Genomic DNA, 7746 nt, shown 5'->3' on the forward strand with positions numbered 1-7746 from the left:
TAGCAAATTAAAAGCTAAAACAGAGAATTTTACAAAATATCCACATTTGAATTCATTAACAATAAGTCCTTCATGTTTTAACATAAATAATCTATTCTATAAAAAATAATTTTATTTTCCAAAACAAAAGTAACAGCAGTGAGCCGAGGGGCCGGCACGGTTTTCTATCTTCTGTCAAATCTCGTTACTGGCCACGCTAACAGAAGGCATCTGGGTTCTCACGCCTGCTTCTGCGTTCAAACTGTTGCGACACGATGTTTTGGCTGAAGACGTGTTGGGACGGGAAGAAGTGTTTTCCACAGTCCTTTCAGGCAACGGCGATGATCTCCTCTGATGCTACTCCAAGATGTGAGTGCGTGCTCCTCAAGGCTACGTGAGTTATGGGAGCTGAAGCCCTGTCGGTGGACGTCTGCACCCTGGGGCGCGGCCTATCTTCCGCTTTAGATGGATGGATCTTTACCAGCACGTGACTCTTTAACGTGCATCACTCAGGCGGAAAACATCCGCTCCCTGAGCTGTGCTCATGACACGCCACACCAAACAGTACCGAAATATCACCGTCGGCCATGCCAACGCTACGGAAAACTTACACCAATTAATACAAAGAAAGCATCTGGCAAAAGCCAACAGACGTTTATAATAAAAGCCCTCAGCAATTTAGGAGGAGAGGAAAATCACCTCCACTGGGCGAAGGGCAGTGACAGAGCGCCTATTTCCGACGTCACGCGCACTGGCCGTGGGAATGAGAACCCTCTCACCTAACTCGGCACTGGAGCAGCTGCAATAAGGCAAGAGACGACACAGCGTGCGTACTGGGGGAGAGGGCGCCACGTCTCCGTGCGGCTGGCGTCACCACCTACACAGGGATCCTGAGGGAGCTACAAAGCGAAACAGAACGGGGTGACAACGACCGCTAGAGCTAATACATCGATTCACCGAAGTCACAGTATCATCACACAAAAGCCCATCTCGTCTCTACATACTGACAATGACCGCACAGAAACCAGTGTTAAAGACATAGTGGAATTTACAGTTACCTCAAAGAAATGATATACCAGGTTTAAATGTTAAAAACATATACAGTACATGTAAGGTAAAAATTATAATTTGCTGACAAAAGAAATCCGATATCAAAATAAACGGAAAGACAAACCATGACCTTGGGCTGGAAGACTCACATTCAGGTTCAATACCATTCCTATAAAACCCCATCGAGGACAGCTGTAGATGGCCACGAACCTGTTCCAAAGGCCATAAGCAAGGGTGCAAGGCCTAGAACAGCGAGGATGAACCTGATGAATGAGAATGAGGTGGGGAGACTCACTCCGCCTTTGGATAATCTCGCTGGCTGCAGCCCCCCAACCAGACAGCACCGCACTGGTGGGCAGAGCGACGCCCAGATGGAACGGGGCAGAGAACCGCGACGCAGAGCCGCCACCGGTACGCCCGACGGGTTCCGCACAAAGATGCTGGAGACGGACGTTCAGAGGGGGAGGAGCAGCCTTTGCAAAAACTATGCCGATTAGACATCGACAGGCAAAAAGGTGAACCTCCCCCTAAACCTCACAGCTACACAAAAATTAACTTCAAATGGATCACAGGCATAAACGCAAATAGAAAACAGTAAAACATTTAGACAAAAATGTAGAATACTGACGAGATCTAGGTTTAGCCAAAAAGTTAGATTTCACACCAAAGCGCGATCCATAAAAGGAAAAAGAAAAAATTGGACCTCGTTAAAATCCAAACCATCTGCTCTGTGCAAGACTCTGCTAAACGAACCCAGCGACATGTAAAAAATGCAATCCATCGTGACCATCCGAATCTTTCTGAAGATTAGGAAGTGAGTCTACAGCCGGGGCGACACCTCATCACAGCCCGAGACCCTGCGCCGAGAACCCAGCTGAGCCGAGAACCCAGCTGAGCCGGGCCAGATGCTGGGCCCACAGAGACAGCGAGATAACTGATGTCGCTGTTGCAAACCGCTTCGTTTCCGTTAACACTGTTATGGAGCGAGAGACAGCTTAGCACAACGACCACAGACCTAAGTATCGTAAAAACTGTAAACTCCCTACAAGGAAACAAACAATACTTTGCAGGCTTTGAGATGACAAAGGCTTTTTCGACCACAGAAAGTGCTAACCACAACATAAAAGCTGGATTGCATAAAAACTTAAAACTTATGCTCATTATGCTAATATAATACAGATAGACTAGAGGCAGATTAGGCCGAATATTAGAAATGCATATTGCCAACATGGGACAGTATTTAGAGTACATTTTTTTAAAGTTCTGCAACTCAATAATAATAAAACAATAGGCCTAGAAACACAGGAGAAAGTGTTCAACATCACTCATTATTAAAGATGCAAATTAAAACCCAAAGACTAACAAAACCCAATGTAGCTGAGAACATGGGGCCCCAGGCTCTCCCAGGGTGCTGGGTGCTGGCAGGGGTGTGAGTGGTGCCACCAGCACGTTGGAGAGCCGACCACAAAACAGCGAGGGGGCGCCAGTCCACGTGACTGCACGGGAGGATCTAGGACAAGCTTGCTGAGCCACAGGCGCCTTGGAAGTGACGATCCCGAAGCGACCGGACCAGCCTCTGCAGGACGCGAGGCCGCTTCTAGTCTGGGGGTGACGCGAGCTCTGACCCGGGGGGCATGCGGGGGGCCTGGGCTGGAGGAGCCACAGCCGTGTGCGGGGTCCGCACTCAGTGACCCCGCCGAGGCCCTGGCCTGTCGCCACGGTGCTCTTGCCCCTGAGGCGTACCCTAACACTGCTGCAGCCAAACTGGCCACGTCTTGACTTCTGCCTTCAGTCTTTCCTTTCTGATTCTTGTTCAAAAAGCATTTTATGTCTACGGCCATTCCACCCTGAACGAGCGGATCTGATCTCGGAAGCTAAGCAGGGTCGGGCCTGGTTAGTGCTTGGATGGGAGACCGCCTGGGAAGACCAGGTGCTGTAGGCGTAAAAAAATAAAAAATAAGAGACTGTAAGCTGACAAGGTCCTTGCAATCTGCGAGGTCCACCAAGGGTTGCCTCGCCTAAAAAAAAAACAACGCGTTTTATTTTGATTAAAATAGCAGTGTTGGAAAAAAATGGTCACAGAGGAAGGTTAGAAGTAAAAAAAAGGCTGTTTTCACTGTCCTTTTCTACATCAAACAATATTTTAGACAAAAAATATACGACTGGTGTAAAATCGGACAGATGTTTTTTTCAGTGTTCACAGAAATCCTGGTGTCTATAAACTCTTTTTAAGTTCATGGTATTTTTATGATTTCTAAACACTACGAGCGCATTAAATCATGTCATCGTATCTCCCCACACGATTTAAAATGTTCTGGGTTCAAACGTGTGACCTACATTTCATCAGAAGTTGGTCTAAACCCAATATTCCTCTTGACTTTTCCACTTCCGACAAACCAGTGACATAAAACGCTTCCCTCAGTGAAGTGTTTTGGGGTTGAAAGTCCGTTACTGAGTGACTTCTGAGCACGTCTGAATTTAGAATCCGCTCATGCTGTGTAACGGCCAGTCCTCCACGGGGCACATGGGCCTGGGGCGGCAGGTCCCTGGCCGGGCGGGGGCACTCGGGCACCGCGGGTCAGACTCCAGAGGAGTCCGTGCTGACGGGCGGTCGCATGGGACTTCCTGGGAACACAGGGACTCGGGGGCTGGCCAGCGGGGAGTCGTCACACCGGAGTCCTGGCCTGTGTCCTGCGGCTGCTGGATCCAGCTGGACGTCCTCCGTCCCACGCCAGGGGACCGTGCACGCTGTCCACGTGGCGGCCGCGGCCCGCCTGGCCCCGAAGGCCTCGAACGCACAGCGATGCCCCGCGCTCTCCCCGTCCAGTCTCCCGCCCTCTCTGCGCAAGAAATTCTGTCGGCCGCCAGAAACCTCATTTATGCTTTGTCTTCTCAGTTTACCATTTGGACGGGTTATTCCATTTTTGGTACAATTTTTTGGCTACTACAAAAAATGACTTGAATGTTAAAATAAGTGATGTGACAATGGCAGGCTTCCTATGCCTCTAGCCTGTATTACGTTTAAATTTATGATCTGGCTATTAAATTTGCTAGAATCTGCAGAACACTTTCCAAAAGGAGGGTACTGTAGTTTTTAGGGCTGAAATTAACTTTTATGATGTGGGCATGATGAGACAGGAAATATCTGGGAATGATACGCCCCTCAGAACTAGAGTGTTATATGTGAAAACGCATCTTTAAAAGCACTCAACAGCTAGAAAAAAACGAGTAGAAAAGTCGCATTAATAAAAACACAATTATATTCTCTCTCATAAACTGAAACAAGCAACTTTTCTGAAATCTTGATTCTGAACTCAGTTCTAGTCCATAAATCTAAGCTGGAAAGCACATCACTAGCCCCCAGGGCTCCGTAAGCAGATGCGGGCCCCACTCCCGCACCGGCTGCTCGAAGCGCATGCATCTGGACCCTCCTCGTCGGGATTTCCTGGTCCTCAGGGTGGCACTGCCACCACCCTCCTCCGTCCCCACACAGCTCCTCAGCTGTGCAGTGCTGGGCCCGGTGCCCCAGAACCTGGGAGCTGAAACCCGTTCGATGGAATGCGAATCGAGCTTACCCACTTGCCAACTGTATGGATTTGTTCAACTACTTTAATTTCTTCATGCCTCAGTTCCCCTATCCGTAACCTGAAGATAATAAAGCTCCCACTTCTTAAGGATATGATCATTAAACAAAGCACCTAGAATAGTGACGGGTATGCGATAAATACCTAGTAAGTACAACTAAAGTTTAAACTCAAACTATTTATTTGTCTTTGTCTGCAAATAAGAAATCAGGCTTGGGCATGTGGCGAAACAGTAGCTCTAAATGAGACGCACGTCAGCCCAGCGTGCAGGGAGGCTGGCGGGCGACGTGGCAGGAAGACACGCATGGCATCAGAGGCAAAATCGGGTCTGAGAGCTGATGCCTGCCGCGTCCGAATCCAAACAAGGATGGCTTAACACCGGCTCTGTCGCTCACCGGCTAAGAGACTTCTGTTGGTTTACTCTATAGTCTTGTCACCAATCCAGTGTGGGCAAGGATCATTGCAATCGCTTACTGTATGTTGCATTTTATATATATATGCCATAGAATACAAAATGAAGTACACACATAGATACAAAAAAGCCAGTGCGCGCGCGCACACACATGCACGCACGCACGCACGCACACGACAGGCACAGAGCTCCACACTACAACCATCTTCTAAGTGAAGAAAGCTATTTGAGAATCACAGAGATCATATAATTCAACAACCTAATTTTAGAGAAGAAAGGCATCTTAGGTATAAGATCAAGACTTGCATCTTAGTGAGGAATTATATGGCAAGTATATCAGATTTTACCCTTAGTATTTAAATCTCTGTAACAGATAACTGTTTAAACAAAACTAACAGTAACAGAACGTGGGATTTATAACAAAGAGAAAAGCAGAGTGCACGGAAGCAGCCGCATGAAGTCCTTTAGGAGACGAGAAACAGAAGTTTGCTACTGTGAGGTCCCATCCTGCAGATAAAGTGAGGCAACGTCACTTGAAGGGACCTTGGCAATAAAGATTGTGCTGTGGACCTTAAAGCAGCCTCAAAGTAGTGAAACAAGAAGTTATACATAAAGCCAGAGAAATGATCAAATAGAATTACAAAAAAAAAAAAAAAATCCAACTGAGCCAAAGAAAGCAAAAAAAAAAAAAAAAAAAAAACAGGGGACACGACTATGAGATGGGAAAATAGAAAACGAATGAGCAAGATGAGTCTTAAACACCATCCCAACAATCACATTGATGTAAACGGTCTAAGCAAACCAATTAAAAGGCACAGATAGTAAAATTGGATAAAGGGTGAGACAAAACCAAATACCACGTATAAGAAATGCACTTCAGACGTAAAGACCCAACAGGTTAAGGTGAAAAGAATGAAAAAAGATGTACTACCCCAACCCGAATCACAAGAAAACCCGAGTGGCTATATTAATATCAAAGTACTGTATTTCGGAGCAAATAAAGAAAGAGCATTTCGTAATAATAAAGGGATCTATTCATCAAGAAGACATAACAATCGGAAACTTAATGCAGTAGCTTCAAAATGCATGAAGCAAAACCTGATAGAATTACAAGGAAAAAAGAGAAAACTCACGATTATGGTCAGAGATTTCAAAACGACTCGTGAAAGCTGATACAACAAGTAAGTATATAGAAAATCTGAAGAACACAGCCTACTAAACTGGTATTTCTAGAACACTCCACCACCAGCTTCGGAATACATTCAAGTGAACACAGAACATGGAACAAAGCTCAATAAATTCAGATCATGCCAGGTGTATCCTCTAACCACATGATTAAATTAAATACCAATAAAAGAAAGACTTCAGGAAAGTCCCCAAGTATTTGGGAATGATCTAGCGCATTTCTGGATAACCGATGAAGGAATGGAAGAGAAATTAGAAAGAACTGGATAAACGGAATGAGCATGACAAGGTAACGTCCAGCTCGGCGGGGAGGGGACTCACGGCACCGACACCTCCGTCAGGACCCCTGAGGATGGGGAGGGCTGACCCCCAGGCAGCGGGCTCACACCGTGCCCGTCAGGGACAGCGGGCAGCCTGGGCACTGCGCTCCACGGCTCACCACGCCAGATCCCCACACTGCGAACGACTGGCGCCGGCGACAGGGGTGGGAAGGGGCGGGTCCTGGGCTCCGACTGGCGGCAGAACCGAAGACTGGACGGAGGGACCAGTAACAAAACGTCTGTGCCACCTGCCAGAAGCGGAATGGGGACCAGAGAGGTGTGAAGACACGAACAGTGACTTGGTGACCCACCGAATCGTGTCTGCCGGCAAGCGAATGCAGGGTGACGGAGAGCAAGACCACAGGCTAACTGCAGGGTCCCGGCTTCGGCCACCGAGCGGCCAGCGGCCAGTGACGGAAGAGGAAGGGGCCGGGCTACAGGCCCTGGGAATGGGGTACCTCATTTGGGTTGCGATTCCCAAGCTGGAGGAGCTGCGGCGCTCCCAGGGGAAACGCCCCGTTCCCGGGACAGACGAATTTGAGTCTAACCGAGAACAGTTGGAGCATCTGGCCAAGGCTCAGAGACAGCAGCTTACGGTGAGAAAAAGGCCGATCACTCAGAGGCCGCACGCAGAGTGGAAACAGTAAGACGGACAGAACACCCGCCCTGAGCGCGCAGCTGCGCCCCGGCCCCCGGAGGCCGCGCGACCCGCCCCCGCTCGAACCCGGCCTTGACGCCATGTGTCCCAGGAGAGCCGGGCACATCTCCTCAAGCCTCCCTGAGGACTCCAGGGTGAGGCCAGGCTGGGGAATCACTGCATCAGAGAGAGGGGAAATGGAGTCAATTTAACAAAAAAGAGAGAAAAAAACAGAAACGAGGCGGAAAGCGCCGGCTAAAGCGCGTGTGAGCAGCGTGCGAAGCTGCGGTCTGAGGACCAGATGCTGCTGGTGAAGGCGACCGTGAGCACTTCGAATGCTCGGGGCCGAATCAGAGTGAACTGACTGACCTGTTTCAAACACGTGGCTCCAGCTAACCCGAGTTCATTTTCCACTGAAAACGTCAGGCATAATTTTTAATCGTGTCATATTCAAGAGCAAAAGGAATAAGTATGGATCTATTTTTTCACAAGACATAAAATGATAGAAACTATTCAAATGCACGCAGTAGCAAAAATCTTTTTCCTATCATCATAATTTTTGAGAACTAAATTTAATCA

At 48.1% G+C, this 7746-nt stretch overlaps 1 pseudogene; it reads left to right on the forward strand.

Moving 5' to 3' along the window:
* Window positions 1-2858: 2858 nt before the first annotated feature.
* Window positions 2859-2971, forward strand: LOC120618517 (uncharacterized; annotated as a pseudogene).
* Window positions 2972-7746: the final 4775 nt, after the last annotated feature.

Source organism: Pteropus medius, unplaced genomic scaffold, assembly GCF_902729225.1.
Source record: "Pteropus medius unplaced genomic scaffold, Ma_sr-lr_union100, whole genome shotgun sequence".
NCBI lineage: Eukaryota > Metazoa > Chordata > Mammalia > Chiroptera > Pteropodidae > Pteropus > Pteropus medius.